The 27,318-nt window shown below is 36.6% G+C and overlaps 1 long non-coding RNA gene across 1 annotated transcript; it reads left to right on the top strand.

Annotated features, from left to right (window-relative positions):
* The first annotated feature begins 3,873 nt into the window (after positions 1-3,873).
* LOC128862172 (uncharacterized) lies at positions 3,874-26,811 on the top strand. The gene is made up of 3 exons (XR_008454434.1): positions 3,874-4,036; positions 26,034-26,243; positions 26,346-26,811. It is a non-coding gene; the product is annotated as an uncharacterized LOC128862172 (long non-coding RNA).
* The last annotated feature ends 507 nt before the right edge of the window (positions 26,812-27,318 follow it).

The following is a 27,318-nucleotide window of genomic DNA, read 5'->3' as shown; positions in this document are numbered from 1 at the left end:
GTTTATTGATTTCAAACCATTTCTTTTGAAATATGCCAAAGTTTTCCTAGACCCCGAAGCTCTCAATTTCTTCCGTCCATATTTCGTCGAGCAGCTCTGCTTGTACGAAACTTAGAGAGCTACTGGATTTTTAACTTAGAGCACCTTTAGTCAATTTACATAACTTAGGCCAACCTCCTATACACATACATGGATTATGAGCTACACATATAAAGGAGAATAGATAGGCGGGCAATGGCGTTTACATATGAAATAATCTGGGGAAGGTGATCCAGAAAAACGGAGCACGTATCTGTATTCTACGACCCAATGTGTGCTAAGTACTGACGGCACGCTTATTAAGTTAAATTTGCCAAAAGCTTGTTTATATTACCTTAACCAAGAAATGAGCATTGGAAAAATGAGATCTAATAAAAATCTACACAAACTTTTAAGGCTAAATTTTATATACATATATTTTTATTTATTTACAATAGTAAAAATTTTTACTTATCTGCTAGAGTTGAAGTTTCTTATTCGAAATCTTGCTACAAAAATGTATTCTACATTTACAAATTTTTTCCGTCGAAGGAATATTTTGGTGTTTCACTAATGGATATATGTATATTCAATTAAATTTATAAATCATAAAAAGCCTAAACCCTCATTAGGCTTTTTTGCCCTCGCTTAACCTAATTAATTACCTATTTATTTTTAATCTTACCCAATAACTATTGTACATAGAGTATTAAAATAAATGTTTGCTAAAAATTCTATATTTGGTTTTTTTAAACCAATTCCACAAAATTGATCTACCCAAGTGCTTGTAGCTCCATTTGAAATTTTGTGTTTTAAATAAAATTAATTTGTGATTAAGCCTGCCAAATATTCTAGCCCGTCTTCTTGAAGTTAGTCCATTTCATCAATAAATGTAAGTAAAATCTTTATTCTTAAGGGCACCAAATTTTGAAGAGTTTGTAAAGCCTATATCGGGTGTTTTTTAATACCTTGAGAATAGCTTGATGTATTTGACCAAGCTACTCCTCCTATTTGTGGCGTGCGTCTTAAGGGGACATATACCTGTAAAGGGCCATATTTTCCCTGATTTTCTTTAAAATTATTTAAAATGAAGAAGTCAACATATTTTTTTCAAAATTGGCATACAGTTGATTTATACATTGAAATAATATACTTTTTTTATTTTAATCATTTAAAATGGCGGATGTGCACTCTTCCAGGAAGGTCGCAACGGGGCTTCTCAATCGGCGGACATTGTAGCATCGGCGTCAGTGACCTGAATATACAAGAAACCCAAAATGTTTTGGTTTAATAATGTCATATTTTCTATATGATTTTAAAAAAATGAAAAAAAAAATTCGCGGAATAAAATGCTTCAAAAAAAAACAAAATGAATTTTGGGGCGAATTTTCCTACTATTTTTGCTTCTAAAAAATTATTTTTTCGAAAAATTTTCGCAAACTTGTAAATTCACATTAAAAGTAATATCATAAAAAATTTCAGGAAGATCGGTCAATAACGTTTCGAGTTATCGTGTATGCCAATTCGAAAAATGTAGTTTTGAGAAAAACGCGTCTAAAGTTTGAATACATGAAAATTCCTCTCCCAGCGCTCGAACGCAAAGAATAGAGTCGTCACGGTTGACGATCTATAATATACCATAAGAAATACTTAAATTTACGTTCTTAAATTTTTTTGACATATTCTTAAAGGATTTTATTAACATTTTATGAAAAAAAAAATATTTTGTCTAAATTTTACAGGTATCTGTCCCTTTAATGTTGTTCCAGATTTGGATAGACCTACAGTGTTAACCCGACTCCTAACGGCAGACATTTTTTATAAGGAGCTTTTTCATGGCATTGCCTACCGAGGGGCAACAGTTATTAAAAACAACTTTTTCTAACATTTGGTGTTTCATGCACCGATATTCGAGCCTGCGCCTTTTCAAATGGTAGTCACGCACCAAGCCATTCGACTACGACAGCCGAATGTTGATACAAAAAAGGAAATATTGTTCGAATGCGTTTTTTTATTATAATCTGATAGATATTATTATGACATTTATTTTTTGAGTGTGATATCCGTCATACGTCCGCCGCGGCTACCAGTTGGTCCATTCAATCAGTTCAATTTTTGACTACTTTGTCCAATAAATCAGGCCATATGGCGTGAATGGTGTCTTCAGAATTGCAATTTATCGATTGTGTCTTTGATATCATTAATTTTTGAAACTAGAATTCACCGTTCAGCAGCTCCTTCCTCGTTTCAAAAGAAATAAGGACTGATGATGACTCCAGTGCTTGGAAGCGTTTTTCTGGCGTTAAACGATTCATGGAGACTTGCCAAACCTTAATGAAAAGGAATGCCAGCACAGTCAAGCAAACCATAGCTATCCATATCGATTGCTCTCATGCAGCTAAAAAAACGCCTGATATTACAGGCTTCTGCTCACCTCGCTCCGCAACAATCATCACACGGCATTGCATACATCCCGATCTCGTTGTTTGAGGTTGTTCTGCATATGGCCCACGATTTACCTGGCTTTTTTGTTTAATGCTTTTTTTGTACACTCACAAAGTTTAAACTTTTTATCTTCGGAGCTGAAAGCAGCTGTAAATACATTTTATGAAAAATGTGAGAAACTTATTAGCTTGAAGGAGAATATATCGAAAAGAAAGTCCAAGAAAGTCGGGTTATTCTCCAGTCCGCGAACTTTTTGGTCATCCTCGTATATGGCACACCTATTTGACTTGCCATTGTTTGAAAAGGTAAGCGGGCTGAAAATATTTTATATACTTGTTTTACTCCACCTCATCTAAGAGCAGATATTATATAGCTAAGCTATATTTATAAAGAAGACGCATTAAAGGACGAGTGTTTGAGATCTTGGTCAGTCTGGCGGGAAACTCAATCAAATATTAATAGTTTTTACATATTTTTGCAAGAATTTCCCCCAATTTCGTTTTGAAGAGGTATATATGTATGTATGTATGTACATATGTGTACTTACACAACACAACCGATTTCATCTTTATCTCCATATGCACTTATGTGGGGCCAAGTAAGTGCATAAAGCTAATATACAAACATAAAATGTATCAAATTGATAATATCCGGAATATTTAGAAAGGCACACCAGCGCCAGTAAATTGCTCAATAAAAGCTCTGTCATAAACGATCTGCTGATCTTGTTAAACTAGGGCATGACGTCAGCCGACGTTGTGACAAAAGTGTGTTTTCCCCGAGAATCTTGCGCTTAGGCACACACATTCCTCAACACATTCATATATTTACAAATGTATGCAAGGTTATAACTGTAGAACCACCGCATCCTGTTATAATTTACTTAATCGTGCTGATGTCGGTTGTATGAGCAATTACTCTGGCAATTTTAATAATCAAACAGTTTATCATATAGCGCGTACTTGCGCACAAGGGTATTATAAATTTGTTCACTTACTTACCTATTTTACTACAATTCGTCTAAAGATAAATGCCTGTAAATTACAGCACAAATAGAAAAATTGATGTACTTCTTTAGTAGGCGTCACTTAAGCCTGGTACAACATGTCACGACTATGTACGACACGAGTATGAGGAAAGTTGTAATGCCACAATCAATTGTCCACGTAGTTATCACTGATAATAAAATTAAGCGTGATTATAACATACACGATCGCTACATTTTTAATAAACGTGCCTACATACGTATGCACACATGCGCATATTTAATGCCGAATAACAATAAAGACTTGTTGTGGCGCCATATGAGTATAAGAAGGGGAAAAGTACAGAAAAATAAAAAAATTTCAAAAATATGTGTCATATTCAGATTATGAATCACAGTTTAAGTGAAGTATTTAATAAAAAGAAAATCACTACGGGTATGTACCCATACAAATAAATCTTTAAATGGTCAATAAATATGCAAGAGAAGGTAGACAAAAATATCAAAAATAAAAAAACCGAGTTTCAGCAACTCATGTGATTCTTCAGAATATCGACCAAGTTCTATAGCTGCCTTCGGATGTAATGAGTAAGCTTCGTAAACAAAGATATAATAAAAAAATATATAAAAAGCAAAAAACTCAGTCCTTGTTTTGGAGGTATACACTAAATACATAGAGCTCATTCCAAACGAGTTAGATCCATAAACTGTACCAGTTTACATCTATGATAGTAGAAATCGCTACAAGCAGTGCACAGTTTGATTCACAGAAATATTAAACATACAATATCTTCTTCTTTAGCTATATACTTCTGACCGGTAAAGACCCAGTTCTTGGCTCCAGTGAGAAAACAGTTTTCTGAGAGTTTACAATCGCTCCTCAAGTCTACAATTCGATTCCAAAAAACAGGAATCCAGTAGGTAGCGATAGTAATTGCGGACGCCATACCCTTTCAATGGGGTCCCAACTTTTATAGTGAATCTATGAATTATAGCCAGATGTTGTTGTTGTTGTTTGAGTGGGTGTGTTTCCTGAACTGGAAGACATTAAGTTAGCAAATAACGAGCTTTAAAGCGAGCTACATATTTTCTATGGCAGTTTCATTGTGTCTACTTAAAAAAAAAATAAGTGATCTAAACTCCAATCATGAAATTTCTTCCATTCTGTTGAAGACTGGTTTGACGAAAGCTCGTAATCTTGTTTTTGATAAACCTGGAAGTATTTTGTAATATGTTTAACCTCGCCGCTTGTCCCACTACTTTCTAATGTTTTGTTAAAACCCCGATTAGACTAAAAATGTTGGCTCGACCATACACAAGCAATTGTTTGGTCCTTGATGTGTTATAGTCGGGTCGTGTCGTTTTGGGCATTCCATAGGTTGATAGGGCGTTGCAACTTCTAATGCAGTGAGGAGGTAGTGAGACTTTAGCTCCGTCTTAATTCGGCTTAGGGTAGGTGGAGTTGTTGTCGCAATGATACACTTAGACCTTTCATTGGCCCATTGTGATACCACTGGAACTTATCCTTACCCAATGTGTTCATTTTCAAATTATCAGGTAGCTTTAATAAACGAGCAAAGCTTCGTTAGTTTTAGATGCGATATGTCCGCTACGTCAGTTAAAAATGCCATATCAACAGTGCGGAGCCTCCTTGTAGCTAAGCTTTCACACTCACATAAAAAATGTTTGACTGTTTCCTCTTCTTCTGTATTAAGACAGCTTCTACAGAAATCGAAGTACGGGAGTCCTCACCTTCTAGCGTGGCTGCCTATTAGACAATGAGCAGTTAATACCCCTATAATTTTTCTTATAGCTTCTTTGTTAAATCTTAACAAGCTTTTTGACAGACCGCTGTTCCATTTAGGCCATGTTTGTCTGCTTAGTTCGCATATTGAGAAGTTTTGCCAACTTGTATTTAGCTTATTGATGGTTTCCCTATCTATAAGTAGTTTACAAGTGGCTATAGACATGGGGTCGAGCGTTGTACCGGTTCGAGCAAGTTCATCTGCCTTGCAGTTCCCTGCTATATTACTGTGGCCTGCCACCCAAATAAGGTGTACTTTGTAGTATTTTGATACGTCATTTAGAAGTTTAAAACATTCTAGAACTGTTTTTGACGAGTGTGTTTTACATTCTAGCGCTTTTATTGCTGCTTGACTGCCAGAGTATAAGAAGACTTCATTTGTGGATAATACTCTCGTTTTTATTACCGTAAATCCCTCTTTTATGGCAGTGTCGTCCGCCTGAAATACACTGCAAGGATCAGGTAGGCGAAATAATTGGCTAACTCTGAGTTTATCGGAGTAAACCCATCCACCTACTCTTTGTCTAGCTTTGAGCCATTTGTATAGATGTTTATATCATTTTCTCTAACAATAAGCCCGTATCCCATTCCTCTTTGCAAGGAAATACTGTGACGAGGGATTTATCTAAGTTGATATCCTTGGTCTTACAGAAATCCGTTGTAACAGAGAGCATATTTTCCATTGGGCATTATTTCATCTGCCTCATAGTCTTCCTCTTAAACGTGTTTCTGCTGGTGTAAAAAACTTATTTTTATAAAATCCAATCTCTTTTTGATCAAGAGACCTAAGCCGTCGAAGTTGTCTTCAGAAGTGGAAATGTTATAAAGGTTATGTGGAGAGCTTCACGCCAGACGCATAATCTGCCCACGCATTCATTTGAATAGAGAGCTTCTTACTACCAGTCATGATTCTCTCTCAAGTTGTGTTTTGAATCTTGATGTTATGATCAGACCTATAGTTTAATTGTATGTTGCTCATGGGTAAATTGGTTTATGGTGGGAATCCAATCGGAGCTCAAGAGGTGGTTGCTGTTGAAAATAATTTTCTGGCATTTTATATTCGCATGGGACAATAAACTTCATAGGTGTACTGTCCATATGTCACCCACAAACGCCCGGCGCACCGTGGCGATATATATCCGTATGCACTCATAATTTTAACAGTATTCAATACTGCAATATTCCATGCAAAAGGCGCTTCAGCACGAATGCGCTTGTTCAACTGCTACGATTCAACATCTACATATAAATTGTATATTGCACTTGTAATATGACAAACGTACGAGTATTTATATGGAATTCAATGAAACAAAGGAACATTTCTTGCCAACTTTTTATAGCAATCATACATGTCCATAAATTGTACGTATTTTATTTAAGTAGCAGCAGTAGTTGCAAGTTCACATTATCGACCACCACTGCGGTGAATTGGTTAATCAATCATTTCGTGTAAACCCATAAAAAGTTGCACTTGTATGCATTGCCACACAATTCACACATACATACAGTCGCGGTCACAAAAATCCAGACATATGCATATAAATGGTTATACTTTTTAAATATAAACACTTAAATGCAATACGTGATTTCTTAAACTATTAGGTACCTTCTGGGCACTTATGGTAGTATTGTCGTCAAAGTGAACCCATTAAGGTCAGGCGTTGACATTTTTTAGACCATTCTAAAGGAAAACGCCGAGCTGCTCGGGATGTCAACATATCTCTAAAAACATTCGATTCTAAACTACAACTATGCTCTAATTCGTAGAGAGAGTCTATTCTGGGGGAAAATCCGTGAGGAGACAATATCAACACATTACTTATGCCATTTTTGTAAAATGTTTCCATCTTTTTAAAGTAAACTATGTGTTGCCATGCTTCTTTGATAATTTTAAGATAATTTCAATGAGCGTACAAGTCTAATGCTCCAGTCACTTCAAATTCAGTCTGCAAGTTAAATAATGGGTAAATGCATCGCTGAGACTTCGAAGTTCTTGTCGCTCAAAACTACCGCTATTAGTGTTATAATATATGTAGTTGCACTTATTCTAACAGTAAACTTTGTGTTTAGTGAAAATGGTGAAAATGATCCAAATCGCTCGATTGGTCGAGAAAAAGTGTGTCTGTAAGCATTAATTGGATGGACAGACGGCTAAATCCATTACTCTCATTATCCTGAGTTTTTTGGGAGATATAATGATGTCTATATCTAATTCCATTCACGAGCTTGCAATTGGTCAAAGAACTTGTCGTTTGGATGCTGGGCGAATAACAGGCATGCATCCACGTAGACGGTCAAACCAAATATTCACAGCACCAGGGCTGTATTCTGTATTCGATGGAACCAGCACATTGATATATATTATTAGTAATACCATTACAGGGAACCGGTATCGCAATTAAGGCGAACACCGCCGAACACTGAAGTAAATGCGCCTACACAATGCGCTTTCCCAATTTAATATGAGCAATTATTTTTTTGTTTTTATTTTGTCTAATTTAAAAATCACAATGTTCACTAACTATTTACAAAAGAGGAACTTACACCCAAAGGCATGGTGAAAAATACTTAAAAGGTGTGCCCAATATCAGACCTTTAACTGGCCTGAGCGATTTTGAAAGAATCAGTTGATTGGCTGACGCAACTAGGGTCATGATGATGGTTTCTTTCACTGAATGGACGAGTGTGTTAATGCATGTGAAATGAGCACGCCGAACTCTGCTGCCGAGTACCCGGTGGCGTGGCAGACGAAGTTATTCGCTCCATTTCGTTTTTCACCATAGCTCAGAGCCAAACCTGGTAATCTAGCATCCTTGGTGGTGTCATACCTGTATATAACCAATATCAGCAGTGTGCAAGACCTCAGATTATTTTATGCTGTGCGAATTGCAAATTATTTCGTATTGTATTTTATTCTTCTTCTTGAACTGCGTATCAACTGTTGGACGTTTGTGATCACATTTATTCATTTAAACACGTACACTGGTTTTACATTTAAATGAACCTACATACTTACATAAATGACAAGAAATTAAGCTGCACTAGGACAAGATTGCAGTTTCTCTATCTTCGGCTGCATGAAAGTCTTCGCAAATCGTCCGCAGTGCGGTACACTCTCGAACATTTCCGTCCTATACTACACTTTCCTGATATTTTTTCTTCTATTATTTATGTTATTTAACTCAGGAATTTAATTATATTCTCACTAAGGGCCACCAGATAAAAGGAGTATATTCTAAACGAGCCATAATAAATACTACATTCCACTTTTTGAGTGTATAAGGATCTGAGAAATATGTACAATTACGCCGGACAAAGGCTAGAATAGCGAATGCATTCGGCATTAAGCAATCTTTATGGCTACTGAATGTGCATTTAGAGTCGAAAAATACGCCTGGACAACGTACTGGTATTTATTTATTTTGAAAAAACCACCTTAAAGCGTTTGTTTGTATTCAAATACAATATAAACGATTTTCCCCACACCAGGAATAAACTCTGTCTATGTCAGCTTACAATAAAACTGCATCTTCATCATTTATGAAAAGTTTCAAGTTCATCAGCACACAGGAGAAATTTCGTAAAGAGAAAACATTAATTTATATCAATAATAAAAATTGCAAAGAGAAGTGGGAAAATAATGCTATTTTGAAGAACACCCGGCGATTTCTGCTAAGGACGGCAAGTTGTGTTTTCCAGTGCAGCTCTGCAGGCTACACTAGGTAAATAGTGGTGGAATGAAATAGCAAATAAACTAATTTACTTAACAATATTTTATGAGAGATAGTTCTCAGAAAAACCCATCAAGCTATTGATTCGTGCTTATGAAACTAGACATAGTAAAACTCAGCAGTATCACATAATTTCGCAATTGTTGTCAATTGCGTAATACAAATTGAAGTCCAAAATAAACAAGACTGAGCTAAAACAGAAACGACAGAAGCTTTATTCTGATAATTTATTCAAAGTAGTCCCCTCTGGCCTCGATACACAATTTTGCGCGATCTAAAAGCTTTTCGAAAGATGTTTCAGGTCATTGACCGGAATGTTCTTCAGGATGTCCATACAAGCCTTTTGGATGGCCTCGATGGACAGAAAACGTTTTCCTTTCATGGCCAAATGCAATTTTCCGATTAGGTAGAAAGTCACAGGGATCCATATCAGGCGAATACAGTGACTGATTGATGGTTAAAATTTTTAGCCAAAGATCGGTCACAAGAGTGCATATCTCATCGATCCACTCTTATTATCATGCAATAAGCACCAGCTTCCTCCTTCGCGGTATTCAGGGCGAATTCAACGAATGCGATGCAACAAATACTTCAAAACGCCAAGATAGAAAATTGTATTCACGGTTTGGCCCATAGGCACGAACTCCTTTGCAGATAATTCCCTTGGAATCGTAAAAACAAATGAGTATCGACTTGAGTTTGACTTCCCGAACGCGGTTTTTTGGGTAGTGGCTCGTCTGAGGCCTTCCATTCGGCACTTTGACGCTTAGTTTCAGGTTCATATTGGAAACAAAAAGTTTCATCGCCAGTTACAATGTTGTAAAGGAAGTTCTGGTCTTTTCTCGCCTCCTTAATGAGGTCTTTCGAATGTTGAATTCTGAACAATTTTTGGTCCTCAGTTAAGTTGTGCGGAATGAAAGGTATACACACCTTTCGTAAGCCCAAATGATCAGTTAAAATGCGATAAATCGATGTTTTGGAGATGTTCCACTCCGATTCCATGAATTTCAACTATCATTTTGGTTCATTTTTGCTAAATTTACATACAAGTTTTGTGGAGTTTTCGGTGATTATTCATATGTTCATTATCATTTATATCGTCACAACCATGTCTGAAACGTGTAAACTACTGAACTGTGGCACAAGTAAACGTAAACCTTTTACCGATTTTAAAACGAAATTTGATATTAGCTCTTTGTTCGAAACTCATTTTTGTCAAGGATAATACGATTTAGAGTAGCTCATATTTAGTACCTCGAGTGATGTGTCCCAATTACACCGTTTTTCGGCGCTTGATAGTTAGCAGCAACTCTCGCTGGTTGATTGTTTGAAGTAGTGATTCATTCAGAATTCAAATAGCGCTTGCGGATCATTTTGTATAACCTATTTAACCATTGCGGTTCAGGATACTTATTTGTTGTTGACATCTAAGCCAGACAGCGGTTTGCCCATGGTTGACATTATGTCCTTCTATAGGGCAGGGCGTTCACAAAGGAAATGGAAGATGGTTTCCTTTTTCTCCAGTTGTTTACTACTGTGTCAGTGTATGTTATGGGGAATATTCACTTGGGCTGCTTGTTTTTCGATAGACCAAAAGCCAGTTATGACTGTCGTGAGTCTCCAGGCTTCCCGTCGTTTCATGTTTATCAATGTTGGTGTTTTTTTTGAGGAAATTGTATTCTTGATTGCTCCTAACGGTGCGAATACCGATTCTGCAAGAACTTTACTCATGGCAGATGCCCCTCTTGCCAGTTCATCTATTTTTTCGTTACCTTCAAATTTTCGATGTCCCGAGATCCAGATTAAGGTAACTTTATGGATTTCGCTCGAGGTGGTATGGCTATTCCTATTTTTTTTTTTCTACCAGTTTAGAGGTTGTTGTAGCCCAATCCAGCACCTGGATCGCAGCTTGGCTATCCGAAAGAATAGCGATATTGCCCTTAAAAGTGAAATCTTCGGGTAGTAACCAAAAAACAACGCCAATTGTCAGTACTTTTGCCTAAAAGAAACTGCAGGCATTAGGGAAGACGTACAGATTTTTAAATTTTAAGTCTATGAGAATGTATACCAGCTCCAACACCACCATCCATTTTACTGCCATCTGTATAGGCTGTAGTATCGAAGTTGTTTAGGGAGAATCCCTTATTTCATTCCTCCTTAGATGGAAAGAGAGTGGAAAAAATTCCTGTTGAATGTTACTGAGCAACTGTCGTACTTTTTGACATTTTCTTAGGACTTTTTCATTTGTGATATGATCAGTCCTTAGAATCTTAAGTAAACGACGATAGCACCACATCTCGAAAACTTCTATTTTACTCATTGTAATTATTGTAGAGGTTATACAAATTTGCGAGTGTCTGTGTGTTTGAACATACACATTTAGGTATAAACTCCCACAAGCGCTCATGGGTACCTGACTTACCCTCATATGCATATTTATTGCATTCTTTCGTTGCCGTAACGCCCTCGTATTGGCAATGGAATTTCAAACTTATTATGCGAACAACATATCCTCCTTTCAGATACCTTGGTTTTATACCAGGTTTGTTCTTCCATCGTAGCCTTTTTATACATTCATATGTACATACAAATACATTACTTGATTAGTTTTTCTGATGCTTGCCATTCATTGGTAGTATAGGCTCCTTTTTGTTCGGCTAATTAAAAATTGTGCATTCTTGTATATTCGCAACATTTCGTTTTCATGCGTGCAGACAATGCCGACGGAGTCCAAAAGCATGCATCTTCTCGTTCGTAATGCTTTCTCATGCGAAAGTGCTTGCCTGTTTAAATAAACAACTGAATTTATGTACAAACATCTGAAAACTTCTTTAATTTGTATTAGGGCACCTTTCTGGTCTAGAATTTCGAAAAAATCGATTTTTTTTTTCATGTTATGATAGTTTATATCTTCAAAAATATACCTGGAAATTTGTATATTAAAATTCGTTGTAGTTTAGACGTTACAGTCCTTTAAAACGATACCGGTTTGGGTACGACGCCCAGGTATAAGCGCGTTAACCGTGTTATTGTCGAAACTATTTTTTCCGAATTGGCGTTGGTAATTTCTCAAAAAGTACTGAAACGATTGATTTGAGTTTTTAATATGTTATTGAGTAGACTTGTGGCTCTCGCGGCTAGCAGAACTATAACTTTATAATCAATTTTTCTATTTTTTTAAAAGCGAGAAAGTGAAAAAGTCCTTTTTTTTTGTTTTTCCAATAAACAGATAAAATATCTAGAAAAAATTTATTTTTTGGAAATCTGCTACCCACTAAAGCGACATATCTCCTGATGAATAATCGACCGTTTTTTTTTTTCAGACGTACCTGAGCAGCCCAATCAGTTACGCCAGTGGCATGTGTTACGTTAGGGGAAGCAATTTTTTTAGTATTGTCATTAAAAAAATTTTCTTTTTTTTGTTTTTTGTAACTAAAGAATTGATATAATGAAAAAAAAACGATTTTCAATTGATACCGATTGTTTTTCTTCAATTTTCAACGCCTTCAATTTTCACGTCTCTAGACCAGAAAAGTATCTTAATATACACCCATCTAAACACGATATTGAATAGAAAGTATCGATATGGAAATAACTTAAAGTACCGCTCGAGAAACATCGAGTACAATATAATATCCAACAAAATGGACTCAATACCCAAAATTTAGAAACTAAGTCCAAATAACTACGGTACACATTGTGAAGGAAGAATTTATTCTCAATCTTAATATGGATTCCTAATAGTTCAGATTTCCGAGTGCTTAATACAGCTTTTTCCCGTTTTTCTGAGTGAAAATCAAAAGATGGAAGAAGTTTTAAATGTAATGAAAATAAAACTACTAATTACCATATGATTAAACAATTACAAACACAAAATCTTAGATTTTGATCCCCACATACATATGTGAAATAAATATAATAATAATTGTAAAACTGACCACTGTAAACCTGTAAAATCTGAAAGCGTGTTCATTATTATACTTATACTTTCCTGCCGTAAGTTTTGTTACAAGTTAAGTCCATTATAGATATGAAAATATAATCCTTTTCTTAATAAAGTTAGCTCTATTAGGTGCGTAACTAAGTTTCCTAACTAAGTGTCCATAGATGCGACCATTAGCGTGTGCTGTCGAGTCTAACATAACCTAAACGTCATAAACCAAGCTTAGACATGTGGTAAACTAACTGCTTCGGCACATTAGTGATTTTGTTGTGGTATCATAGGTATATTTTTGGTTTTGTGAAAAGTCTGATTTTGTGCCGAATAATCGTAATTTACGGAAAGTGTTGATTTTCCTCTTTCATTCGAAAAAAACGGCGGCTATGGCGCATCGAGAGCTACAAAAAGTTTATGGAGATGCCGCTTTAAGTGAAACAACGTGCCGAGATTGGTTCCGTCGCTTCAAAGACAATGATTTTAATGTTGACGACCGTCCGCGTGAAAGAAGGCCAAAAACCTTCGAAGACGCTGAATTATAGTCATTGCTCAATGAGGATCTGTGTCAAACGCAAGAAGAGCTTGCTTCAGTATTAGGAGTTGCCCGCCAATCCATTTCCAAGCGATTGCATGCATTGGTAATGATTCAGAAACAGGGTACTTGGGTTCTTTATGAGTTAAAACCAAGGGATGTTGAACGACGTTTTTTCGACTGTGAACAACTGCTCCAGCGGCAAAAATGGAACGGTTTTCGTCATCGCATCGTGACGGGTGATGAAAAATGGATTCATTACAGCAATCCAAAGAAAAAAAAGTCATGGGACTGCCCGGTCATGCTTCTACGTCGGCTCGGCCGAATACTACGCTGGGACCAAGTTGCCATTATTTTCTTGTGGAACTTTTGTCGGTAATAGATTTTGAGGAGTTGCAATGCTTCCAATACCTTTCGTTGAGTCGCTACCTTATTTGTTAAATACCTAATTTGAAAGTAAATTCTTTATAAGAGTGGAAAAAATATAAATTCCTTTTAGGAAATTTGACGTGCATATTTGGTTGTCATGGCATCCTGCGCCCATTGCGAATGAGTTTTCCCAAAAGCAGCAAACATATCTACATAGAAGATGAACCGCCTATCAGGCCAATATTTAGGGAAATTCCTTTTTTTTACCTCAGCTGGTGGGCCCGATAATTTTGCTTATTATTAAAATGTTTTGTTAAATGTGAAAACTTCAATTTTTTGCATTTCGCTTTGTAAAGTTGAAACAAATTTGAAAAAAAACGAGCTTCCGTCCAATAATACAAATTAAATAGAAAATGTTCCGATTTTCATAATGAAATTTTGATACTCGAGAGAGAGACCGTCAACAAGATGGCTCGAAATAATAGAAGACATTAACCAACTTGTGATAAAGAATTGGAAAAAGTCGCAAACGACCCAGGTGTTCCATACGCAACAGACCAGAGCTCACAAAGAGCTGCAGTACTAAATGATGATGATACTCGATAATTGAGTATACGCGACACTTTTTACATATAGGTATTTATTTAATGCTTTAGTACTTTTTTCTGATACCATAAACAAGTAAAAGTATTTATACCGAGGTGGTATCCAATGATCACTAGACGAGTGCCGCTTTCTCTTTCACTGCTTGCATGAACTTCAATGTTCTTACTTCTAATCCAGGCTCCAATTTAGGAAGCAAATAGCCTTCAAGATCCGGCGAATAAGTCGCATAAGTAGTAGAAATCTTGCGGAATGAGCTTGTACACTGTCTTAACGGAGAGTTCATATTTCGAGTCCTGTCCCATCTTGTGTCGGTTTTCTTTATTTTTTACAAAATGCAGCAGGAATTTAAATTAGTCCATTGGAGCTTTCCGTCTCACGTTGAAGTTGGTCGATTTGCGTTTCGTTTCAGGATTTTAAATCGATGATCAGTCCCATATTTTGCATATAATATATTCCGGTATTTTTTTGAGGTAATATACTAAATATTTTAGTTATTTTGACAGACATTAGAAAATTTCCTATGAATCAAAAAAAGTTAACTCGAATGCGAACGAAGGTTATGGCTATACTTATTTATTAACAGAAGCGAGAGGTACTGCATGCAAAAGAGAAGGCTTAAAGGTCAACAGCAGGCGGTGTCTGGCGTTTGCCGCATGTCTACTACTTCTATAGTCACGTTACTTTATAGCCAAAAATCATGAAATGATTTCTTAACGTAATTCTTGAAATGATTTCTGCCTCATTTTAAAAATATTCTAAATACAAAAAATTATGCTTTTATATAAATCAATTTTATTTTTACGTGATCTTAGTGAATATTTCAGTTGAACTTGAGTATACATTAAGATTTTGTGTTTAATCATTCGTCTTTAAATTCGAGGTGGGTGATGCTCATATTAAGCAACTTTGGTGGTATTTTTGTGCAATACTTTTTTAGCTTTTAATTACATGGCACACTCTGTCACCCATACTCTCGACTTAGCCACAACATCATTGCCCTTCAGAAAAACAATACGGCTATACTGATCACTTTCGACATATTATCACACCTGGTACTGTAGTTTGCAGAAAGGCCTTGCGCCGGTATCGAATAACAGAAAGAGCACACCATGACCTGGTGTGGAGGGGCAATATCAAAAGTGACAGCCGGACAGCCATCAAATGCTGTGGAGTATAGCCACGCGCTTTGCCGATCAAATTTCATTATACAAACATGTGCGTGTGGGGTATGTATGCACATATATGTATGAAATGGACTCTAGGTTTGTGACTCTTAAGTGGCATTATGCTCTGTCTACATACATATGCTGCTCCAATTTGAGTTTCTTTTGATTACTTTTTTCTTCCTATGGTAAATCGATCGCCACTCTGCGGACTACACTTTTTCAAAAACTGACCTTTACATTACTCGTATTGTATGCTGTATAATGCCGAGGGCGAAGAAAGAGAGCGTTTGCCAAAATTATAAATAGAAGCCGAACGGCTGATTGAGCGTTTTAGCAAGCCGGTTGGCAGACGGTCGAAGGATCACTTTCTTCTTGGTGTGTTTTTTATGCCTTCTGACTTTTGCATGCGGCTGTTAGTGGCGATTTTTCTGATCTTGCTGAGTGAGTGGCTTCTCTTACTTCTGCTCTCTGCTTTGCGCCGATCTTCACGCACTTTTTTTTGATGTTTTTGCTTTTGTTGCTTTAATTTGGTAATTTGATGAGGCAGCTGTCTGTAGGGTAATTTTTTCATTTGTTTGATGTTTTGCAAATTGCAAATTATGCGCACGATTTGCTCCATGTGGTTTCTTATGCTGAGGCTGCGGCTGCTGATTAAGTGCATCGGTTAACTTACGTCGGTGCTTATGTATGATGCCGCTTTGAGCGCTTATACCTACATACTGCCATCAACTCAGGCAGATTTCGGGTGGTCTTATGAGCAGCGAGGTACAGGTGCGATTGAACTCAGACAAAGTGACACTTTAATGGTTAAATTTTTCAGGTGCTCACAATTAAATGCATACAAATGCATTTTAACGACACTTAAGTACTGTTGGCGTCACAAAAAAATTAAGTAAATGGTGCTAGAAATGCCCCTGGAAAATTACTTCACGCAAATAAAACTCGAGCAGACCTTTAAATCGTGTTGTTAGACCGGTTTTATTGGCGTTCTTCACGGTCAGAAAATCTCTAGTAGGCATTTTGTCTCAATAGAGATGTTAATGGTGAAACAACAACTCTAATAAGACTGCAGTTTTAATATGCAAAACATTGGTTTTTTTCGTCTTCTGTTAGCGCCATTCGTCCTTCACGCTCTATAATTTATGACTGGCTACGCTAGTGTGAAGTAATAAGATTGGTGCACATTCCTGGCGCTTATTAACAGTATTCTACACATTATACGAGGCGCCACTTGAAGTCAAAGCGTAAAATATTTTGCTGAGTCTCTTAAAATATTGTGTATTTTTCAGTAGCACTTTTGGTAGCCTGCTATTCACAGGTATGATATTGGAATGTCTGGAGACGATGACAATTTGTCACATTCACTTGTGAAATAGACAGATCGAAATACAGATTTCAATCTCTTAAAATTATTTTTTTTTATTTCATAAAAGAGTTATTCAAAAACTCAGTTATATGATTAATTTTGAGCCACCTTATATGTGTCTATGATCCAAATTAATTGGCTTGGATCATATTCGAACTTTTGACAATTAAATTTAAATTAAGTTTGAAAATTGAAAAAGGTTTTGACAATTAAATTTAACTTAAATTTTTTTTTGGCGGTCGCCGTAGCCGAAGGGATTGGTACGAGTCTCGGTGAAAGATCAAAATGAGGAAAAAGTCTTTTCTAAAAGCGGTCGCCGCTCGGCAGACAATGGCAAGCCTCCGAGTTTATTTCTGCCATGAAAAAGTTCCTCATAAAAAATATGCCGTTCGAAGTCTGCTTGAAACAATAGGTTTCTCCATTTGTGGAACAACATCATCCAGAAAGGGTATACGCGCCAATTATATATATTATAATATATTTCTTTTTCTAATTAATTCTTACCAATTTTTTACAGTAAATTCATTGAAATTTTATTCTACAACCAAGACTTCAAATTTGGTGCAAAATTAAAAAAATTCTAAAATATTCATGAAAATTTCAATCTTTTAATAACAAAAACATGAAATACCTATCGTACATCACAACCTATCGTACATCACAAACAAAGCCTTGAGAGCAATATACGTATGCCAAAGGCTATACGGTAAAACATGTAGTCTGCGGTCTTATAAGACAATATAGTGCCAATGATCCCCTATGCCTCTCTGGTATGGTGGCCAAAAGTAGATCAAACTAAAACTCAGATAACACTTAACAAGGTATACAGAATTGCCTGTCTGAGCAATGCGAATATGCCCCACAGTGCGGCCGATTCCCAAAAAGCTGGCCAAAAGTCGAAAAAAAAAGTTTCTAGATACAGTTTTTTTGTCTTTGGGTTGGCTACAGTAATGCCTTGAGTAGTGAACACCGTTCATAGCAACGTCCTGTACCCTAACTATCCTCTGTATTTTCAGTCGCAACGTGGCCTTCGTTTGAGCATCGTATTACTGTCGATGAATAGTGAAAGTTGTACCCATTTGAAAGATTTTGTAATGGAGTCAATTGAACAAAACCAAATGGAATCATCTTCGGAAGGTTAGTAAAATACGAGAAATCTTTAGTACATATCAATACCTCGACACAAAATTTTTAGCTGCAGCAATACGTAGATACATTTTTTGGAATTTTTTTTTATAAAATTTGAGTTTTCAAACTGTATAGTAATACAACGCCGTCATATGCTGCTTTGAAACCTATTAAAGGTTACTCAAAAAAGTAATGGTTACTGAATAAAACAAGATTCAGCTGCTACCACTTGCTACCTTGCGACCCCGAAAACATATAAATTTACATGCATCTTGATTATGTTCTAGAATATGCGCTATTTCACGTGAGGGGGTGACGAATAGGGGTGTAAGGGGGTGGATTTTCAAAGTTTTAAGATCAAATTCGTAATCAACGACCCCGACAACCCCCGAGTAAGAAATTTTGAATCAATTACTTAATTTTTTGAGTTTTGGCCAGCTTTTCGGGAATCGGCCACACTGTGCAGCGGCTTTAGGAATGGTCACTGGACTCATTCCACTATATTTTGTAGCCAAAGAGATGGCAATCAGTGCAGGTCTAAGGCTTCCTAATCTACTCCATCTCGAAGAAGGCAATCTTACAGGACATGTAAGGATTTTGGGTTCAATCCGGAACTCTCCGTACCTGACAGTTCACCACAAGATGGAAAGGAAACTAGAATTCTCCAAGAAATTCAAAGTGGTAATTAGTGACCGCTCAGCGTGGAGAAACAATGACAGGGCGCACAGATGTGGTCATAGGTCCTGAACCTTTCTGCGGGGTAAAAAACAGCTTCAAAATTGCCTTTTTACGTAAGCAGGAACAACGAGGCCTAATCGATAACGGTTAAAGGCACGGCGCAGATTAAATTACCTGGGAAATGGGGCTATAAATCCAAACCTCCTGGTAGAAAATAAGCCTGCAGCAGTTTTAGGATTTATTAATAGCCTTAAACTGTTCGAGTTCGAAGATATCATTGGTAAGAACATTGTACTTACAGAATTAAAGAAATATTTGACTAAAAGTTATTAACTAATTTGCTACCTCTCTCGAGGAATTTATTTCCACATAAATACTTTAAAGCACTTAACTAAGGTCCTAGTTTTAAAAAAGATCGATTACGTCTTTTTCTTATATGGATACAGCCCCAAATCAGTTCTGAATATACAAGGTGAAGTCCAAAATAAACAAAATTGGCATCATGAAAATGTTTTTAATGGTGCCATTTTTTTAATGAGTTAGTGCATTGAAAGTTACTTTCTTAGCTGACTTCGAGTGAAAGCTTGGTGACATTCGGTTCAGTGGAAGCGTTCGTCGAATTCGCCCTGAATACCGCGAAGGGGGAAGCTAGTGCTTATTGCATGGTAATGCACCATCTCATCGATCCACTCTTGTGACTGATTTTTTGACCGCATTTCAACCATCAATCTCTCATCATATTCGTCTGTTATGGCTCCCTGTGACTTCTACCTATTCGCATTTGGCCATGAAAGGAAAATGTTTTTGTTTATTTATCTGATATAGAAAGGTCTTTATATAAAAAAAGAAAGAAATATAAAAATTATCTGCAGAAAAGAAAAATGTTTCAATATGTAATAACTTGTAAATGGTGTACACCCTTGATAATAATGTAGTAGCCTAATCGTTGGTAAGCGATAGGGAAGCTGACTGCTCAATAAATAATTACAAGAGTGTGCCTCCATTTCCTCTGCCGCAGCCAAAGATATTTACTGTGGAACTCTTCATGTAGCTTCAAAGCAATAAAGCAAAACCATTATTTGCACTATCAGTAAAATAAAAGATATTTTAATAGCTAACGAGAAAAAGAAAATAAATTTCTCTGGCCGCCCAGACACTGTTTTACTCAAGGAAACAAAAATGCTGACAAAACTGCAGGGTATGCTTGCAAAACTCCTCTAATTTTAGACCACATATTCCAATCTACTGAAAGCGACGGTGTGCTAATAATTGCCTTCCCAATAGAACAAAATATCTACGTAACCATTACTCCGTGACCATTTCGTGTGATCCGTAAGCAAAAGCGAGATAAAGACATTTAGCAATAGCAGTTAGTAGCAACGCAACAATACCTGCTTAGAGACGAAGATCCTCCAAATTGCACTGGATGCAATCAACCTTCAACAGTTGATAGTCTTGTATAAACCGGCGCGGGCAAAAACGGAATTTCGTAGGATATTGTATATATCTTGCAGAGATTTTAAAAAATACCTTTAGAAAATAATATACAAAAGACTTATAAGTTGATAACACAACTAAAATCCAATAGAGTCAAACAGTCCGTCGACTAGAACTGTGACCAACTTAATTCAAACTTAGAGTTCAGTTACAAAAAAAAATTTAAATGCTGCTAAACAGACGTATCCTTATTGTAATAGGCGTTGTACAATTTATTAGTTTGGTGAAAAATTTAGAAAGCGTACGTTGTTTATAAAAAAGAGTTCCGCGTTTGAAAAACGATTTGAAGCAGTGTTACAATCTAAGTACATATCCTAAAATGTCTGTCACGTGCATCTGCAGCAAACGATTTGATGAAGTCGAAGAAGCTCATTAATAAATGGATGCAACGGGATACCATAGTTAAAAACGTTAAAAACCAGGCCCAAAAGGAAAAAAAAAATTCTCCAAATCAAGATCAGAAAATCATTTATTTGTTTGCCGAACTTATCGCTGCGTGAAGCTAAAACAATTTTAGAGAAAGATGGTGTTAATTTATCTAAAGGCACGATTCTAGGACGTTTATTTACAGAACACCTCAAATTTCAGAGTATATTGAAAAAACTGCAACTCTAATTATCACACATTGAAAAAATAATTTCTGATCTAAAGCTCATTCGGAACGGAGATTGAACGTAATAAATGTTCCCAGATGAATCTTCCTTTGTTTGAATAGTTGCATTCGTCGGTCGTGGTATACTACTGATAATCCACATCTTCAACGAACTATTAAGCATCCAGTTAAGCTTCATGTGTGGGTCTGCTTCTCCGAAAAAAAAATGTGTCCGTTTATTTGTGTTTACCACTAATTTGAATGGAGTTTGATGAATAAAAATTACCAAAAAGCATTTGTGCCGTCAGCTGCGAAGATATTTGGAAGACCTAGCCAACTTTGGATTTTACAAGAAGTCAATCAAGCCCGGCATCGAAGCCGAAGGTGTGAAGAGTGGAAATAGCAAAATCGGATTGAAACATTGGATTGGCCTCCATAGTCGCCTAATGTGAGACCAATTGAAACTGTTTGAGCAACAGTTCAGCAAAAATTCGAAGAAAAAGATATGGACAGTCAAATAGCTATCAAGGCAAGTATTGTATGACTCGAGGGTGTGAAGCCATTATAGATAATGGTAGTGACTATACATTTCATTGAATACATACATATATTGCGTATAATAAATATTGTAAGCCTATCTAAAGCAGTTTGTTAGAATCGAATTGGTCAAAGAATTTCTAAGTTATGGTGCTGATAGCAATGCAAAGAGCTTCACATTCACAACATCGCCATACTTATGGAGACACTAATATATAGATGGCTGGCGTTGCATAGAAAGATAGTTCCGGATAAGATAATCCGCTTCATCAGAGCCTTTGCTGAGAACTTTGATCTGGCAGTGCTATATAATGCCAATAAAGGCAAGGTTGTCCCCTGTCACCCCTTCTCTTCGCCATCGTCCTAGACTACGTCATGAGCCAAATGACCCTGCCCAAAACAGGCATCGTATGGAATTTCACCAGGTTTCTTAAGAACCCGTACTTCACCGACAACATCTGCCGGCCGACAGACCAGCCACGCTGGCACGCACTGGAGGTGAACAGCACCAAGCCCAAAACAATGAGATTCAACCAGGTGTAAGTTGTCGAAAACAGATGGATATGTCTACTGAAGGCTAAACAAAGCAAGTGCGGCGTTATTAAGACTGGAGCCTGGTTGTGACGAACCAAGGTAGCGCAAAATTAATATTCATTCATAATCCATTTTTTTACTAAGCAATGGTATTAAGTTTGATTAATTTACGCCGCCTTCTGCAAAAAGTGTAATAGCTAATAGGTAGATTAATTTTGAGCCTCCTTGTAGAAGTAAAAAAATTAAGTAAGTGCCCTAATATTAATTTTGGCCTTAACTCGATGAACGATGAACTACAAACCTATTCTACTATCTATTAATAGAAAACCTGTGAAGTAAGTGGTCTTCAAGAGGGTAGTGAATAGTTCCTAGACGGTACTTTTTTATGTCATCTTTGACATTTGCCAAGTGACATATGTACAATTTTATACGATAGAACAACGCGTTAAGGTAATTGAAACTTATTCTGGAATTGGTCGACCTTTAAAAATAACATATCGCAAAAACCGTGATTTGTTTGGATGAAATAATATTTCGAAGGAGTGCACAATTTAAGGGTCAGTGAAAAAATTTAAAGAAATTAGTTCAGTCGAGGATAGAAAAAGGACTGGCATACTAAAAACTGAACGTATTGTTGCTGTAGCTGCTACAAAGTGTTGCTGAACGTTCTTAAGAATTCGGTAGTCATGAATGGACTGTTTGGCGGATTTTACCTGCAGATGTGCTCATGGTGAACATTTAAATTATATCATTTTCCACATTGCTAAGAGCCGTATTTTGAATGAAAATAGGGTTTTGAAAAATTCTAGTTTTTTACACGTCTTATTTTAAAACAACAGCAAGGTGCCCCTTTTGAACGACTCTTTAATACATCGACTTCAAGAAGAGGCAGAATAGTCATATATTAAGCACTTCATTCACGAATAACCGGCACTTTTTGATAATCTGAATATACCGAATTCACGACAAAGCTAATATAGTTTTTGACTGCAGTTTAAATCATGTACGGTATTAAATTTAAAATGACTTTATTGACACTTTTTTTGTTAGCCATCTAACGAAATATAAAGAAAAAAGAAGAACTTTCAAGTTCTGTTTATTTTATGATCTTTTTTTGGGTACTGTAGTTTGTATTTATTTAGTTTGCATGCATCGCCTGATTTAGCCGACCAGACCAGACGAAACGTTCTGTCAAAAAAAACAGGTACAACTCATCTTGACGGTCACTGAATGACACAATACTTGCCTCATCTGCAATGTTTAACCAAAGCAAATGTGTGCATGCATTGAATGCGTTCAATTTTAAGAGATTGAATAGAATTGGGTTTTGAAATACAGCACAGCACTTTTTATTTGCAAAAAGGGCTATAGGAGGATCGAGAGGAAGTTGTAAAGTGGAGGCGAAATTCATTGAAATAAATTGAGTTACATTCAAAGAAGCATACACTGTCAGTGAAAAGGAAGCTCAAAGCAGCGGCTGGTGTACAGTTAGTTAATGCAGTAGCATAAGTACATATTTATAAATATATAAGTATAGATATATATGTGTAAACTGTATGCTTACGTCTTGTACTTCTTGACCCATCTGCAATTTTGTAGAATGAAAGTTGCATACAGTCTTCAATAAATTTTACTGTTTTAGCAACATTCTCTACGCTACTATCTTAGCCAACTTAAGGTTTCTGTTTTTTGTGTTTTTCCTTATGAGCCATGAACAGCAAAAATTTGGAAGCAAACAAATTTATTTATATCCTTGTTTGGTAATCGGAAGCGCAAGTATCTCAGAGGACATTTGCGAGAGGATGCAAGGCAGCGCAACCGAAACGTTGAAAAACACTTCGGAAATAATTTATGTGCATAAAGTGGAGAAAGAAGAAAAAAACTACACAGGTAAAAGCAGTGCATGGCGCCACTGTAAATCAACAGAGAAAGCAAGGCTCTATAGTTATATCTCTATAAGCACCTATACATGTATACAAATGGCCGAATAGCGTTTGATACATATACAAATGTTTGTATTTCGAGGTCGTTGAAGGCAGACAGAAAACCGCAAGTTTTTATACTTGTGCATTCACGAATAAACACCTATTTACAAATGACGCACAATGGGCTCACGGGTGGTGCAGCCCAGACAATAGTGCAAGGACAAGCAAGAAGTTTTTCCGCTGTCAATGCGTAACAAAAACGTTTGCCTTGATTGAACTAGATGGTAGCAAACCTCCTCACACTCCCAAATTATCTAAAATAACAAACTAAAATGCAATAGTAAATCATGTGGCAGGACAAAGCGGTGAGAGCGCGTTGCTTATCCTTTATTACTTAAGTGTAGACATCCTGACCACTTGCATCTTGCAACTGGCTGAAACTAACCTGAATTTCAGATTCTTCATATGACGACATATTAAAAAGTGGGTGTGGTTAGTGGATCTTCGCACTAATAAAATAATTTAGTTTAATTAATTTGCTATCGAGACTAAAAAATAAAGTCTACCTGACTACTGCAGCGTCTTTCAAGCTTTGTGTGCCAGGAACTTGTCTCTTACAGTACAACCGATTACTATCTACCTTGATAGTCAAGCTGCCAGAAAATCTCTCTCTCTTCCAAGGTAGCAATGGAATGTAGCGATATTCTTAATGAGTTGACCAAGCGGAGCCCCACAAGCGTTGTCTCGGTTCTTGGACGCAGAGACATTCCTAGAAATGGCATCACAGATAAGCTGACTAGGATGGGAACAGATCTTAAATCAGTCAATTCTGTCCAATATGTGGGTATTCGTTGATTCTCAAGAAAGCTTTCCATCAGGTTGGTCTACATCGCGTAAGCCAATAATAGACTGATCACGTTTTCCACTTGTGAGACAGAACTAGGTCCGTCATCAATCTAGAGTGCCCTTCTATTAGTACAATGGAAAGGTAACCTCAAGCACTGCATAATGGGAACACATGGATACCGTATGTCGTTTCTCTCAAATGACGTCTGTCGCAGCTGCAGAAACTAGGAGCTGGTGGAGAGTGTTGAACACTTTCTCTGTCGCTGTCGAAATTTGTACCTCATCCACAGTATTTACTTGTTTATCCGAGAGAAGAAGTGCTTGCACTACATTGGGAATTTGAAAAGGAACTTAAGTCCAAACTAGAGGCATCACAATAGTGGCAACCACCGTAACCTAACCCAACTCATCCATTTCATCCAAACTTTACTTAAATCGTATATATTGTATTTTTTTGGGTGCATTATTTCAGTTAGTTTATATATACTCGTATGCATATGTATATTATATATAATTGGCGCTTACACCCTTTATTGGAATGTCGTCGAGCTCCTCCTCTTCTTTGTGGTGGCAGAAATACACCAGGAGATTTGTCAAACTTTTTCTACCATTTGGTGTTTCATGCGCCAAGTTCTAACCTGCGCACTTCCGAATGGCAGTCACACACAAACCCATTCGGTTGGGGCGGCCGCAAATTTACTTCTTTATAATTGAAATTTTTCACCTTTTTCTTTTTAAAAAGGAATTTTATATAGTAGGTGGGCGTGGTTATTGACCAATTTTGCCCATTTCCAAGACTAAACTACCTCGGACAAAGAGTCATATGTCTCCAAAGTTTCATTGGAATACCATATACTAATTTTTGCTCAAAGTATTGAGCGCACGACCTGACAGACGGTGGGGCAGGCATGTCTAAATCGATTCCTCCCATCGCTCTAAGAATTCGTTCTACATCTATCTCGAATCCTTTATGTTGTTACATACTACCGTTATGTGAACAAAATCAATTACCTTTATGGGCAAGTGTGCGCAGGTATAAAAATTGCCTGGGTAAGGCTTGCTCGATAACCGGATGTACACTACCAAATTATCCCAGGGTGTTTATACAAGGCAGCCTTTTAGGTATTTTATGCCAGTGCAAAAACAACAAAAACCAAATTTTATTTTCCCAAAAGTTCAATGTACTTTTCGTTGCAAGAATAGGTTTCATATTTTGCATAAATTGATCCCCATTCAAATATTTGTATGTATTATATAAGTGCACATATATACCTATTATATGTATGGTATGTTACTTATACATTTAACAAACAATATTGTCTTAAATTTTCTTTCAGCAGACCATTAAAATGAAACCAAGTACCACGCAGTACATATTTTTGACTGCTAATTACAAAAATGTATGTATTTATGTAAACGCTTTTGCCACATTAACCACAAATTCAAATGAGTACTCGCACACACGCCGCCATACCACAGAAACACTTTGTGGCAATTCATATCCACACCAACAAATGGGGAGATTTTAATCAGCGACAGGCTAAATTGTAAGTTTTTCATCGCTCACGGCTTTTCGCAGTCACATTCATACATACATTCCACCGCATTCAAATTCACATTTAAAGTCATTAACATTTTTCATTGTCTAGCTGACGCACATACACTTTCGGACATATGTACATACATACATTTGTATATCCACGTCTACATATGTACACCCACAAAATAATTTTTATCAGTTGCACCGGCGACGACGATGATGAGACACCACTCCACCAAACCACATTGTCAATGTGGCAACATGACGAATTTGCAAAATTGCGGAACACCGCCAAAAGTGCGCAATAGCGCGAGACAACATTTGAGAGTTTCGCACCTGGCGGCCGTCAAGCCATCAGCATTCTGCAGCGCCCGCAGCATGTACATAAATGGTGGGAATTTCGGTGTGAATGGAAGTATGAAGTATAGTACAGTAAACCAGAAGGGGAAGCAAATTTTCGGCCACAAGCCAAATAAACAAATTAAAAAAGTGAAATAATAAAACGGACGTAACAGAGTAACTAAACAAATTGTTATTGCCATTTGTGGTTGTTGACATGTAATTTAAATTTTTTATCGAAGTAAATTTGTAATGTTTTGTTGGTTTGTTTCGAGATAAGTAGAAGTGTGTCAGTTAGTGAATTATGCGTTTCGGAGTATGGGTAACATTTGTTCGCCATTTGAGAACGGAGAGGGAACTGTGTGATCTCTACGCACTGTTGATTTGCGTTTTAAGCCAGTAAAATTGATATTCGAGCATACAACCCCGAACATCAAAAATGTAACAGTCAGGGCATCTGTTAGAATAAGTTGGCTGAAAAGTAAGGAGTCAAAAACAAAAAAAAATTATTTAAAAATTAAAAAATTAATTAAAGAAATTTAAAAAATATTTAAGTTTCTTTATTCAATAACATCTTCCTTAGCTTCAGTATATTTATCCCAAAAATAATCCAACAGCATATACTACTTATACATCTGTAATCAAGTTGCTCTTCAAAATACTGTTCCACAGCCTTTGCTTGAATTAAGAAATTAATGGCACTAACTTTTCAAAGCAGATAATGAATTGATAGATCGAAATAA

This window comes from Anastrepha ludens, chromosome 4, assembly GCF_028408465.1.
Source record: "Anastrepha ludens isolate Willacy chromosome 4, idAnaLude1.1, whole genome shotgun sequence".
Lineage (NCBI taxonomy): Eukaryota > Metazoa > Arthropoda > Insecta > Diptera > Tephritidae > Anastrepha > Anastrepha ludens.
Note: the sequence above shows the minus strand (reverse complement) of the source record. Positions and strands in the feature narration are given on the sequence as shown.